Raw genomic sequence first — 524 nt, 5'->3', positions numbered from 1 at the left:
TACTGCTTTTTGGTCAGTTTGTACTGCAGTTTGTACTGCTTTTTGGTCAGTTTATACTGCAGTCTGTACTGCTTTTTGGTCAGTTTGTACTGCAGTTTGTACTGCTTTTTGCAATGACATCAAAAGGCCCAGATGATAGTAAATAGCAGTACAGTATGAGGTTAGGCACCAATATTCCACTGTTGGTGTAGCCTACAAGCAGCTGCAAACTGATTGCATTCAGTTGTGCCAATAGAGCGCTTGGAAATTGAACGGAACACCTTACTGAGGAGGAGTGTTTCGGGTCTGGAGTCAGAGTATTTTAAGGGAGTCCTTACTACCGAGCTGTGACTGGCTCAGACTCGTTTCTTAACTCCACTATGGCTGAAGCACCTAACAGAAAAATGAAAGCAACACCTCAGTCAAATGTCACTTAACCACTACAGAGAGAAAAACAAAGGAACTGATCGTAACTTGGGCTGACAAAAGCCCACTCAGAGCTGTGTGGGACTTCTAAAGCAAAACGTATCGCCCTCTCATGCCAA

General features: G+C 43.7%; 1 protein-coding gene across 1 annotated transcript in view; it reads left to right on the top strand.

Annotated features, from left to right (window-relative positions):
• LOC111951275 (protein kinase C theta type-like) overlaps positions 1 to 524 on the top strand; it is a 31,443-nt gene that overhangs the window by 17,406 nt on the left and 13,513 nt on the right.

Source organism: Salvelinus sp. IW2-2015, linkage group LG24 (assembly GCF_002910315.2).
Source record: "Salvelinus sp. IW2-2015 linkage group LG24, ASM291031v2, whole genome shotgun sequence".
In the NCBI taxonomy this organism is placed as follows: Eukaryota; Metazoa; Chordata; class Actinopteri; order Salmoniformes; family Salmonidae; genus Salvelinus; species Salvelinus sp. IW2-2015.
Note: the sequence above shows the minus strand (reverse complement) of the source record. Positions and strands in the feature narration are given on the sequence as shown.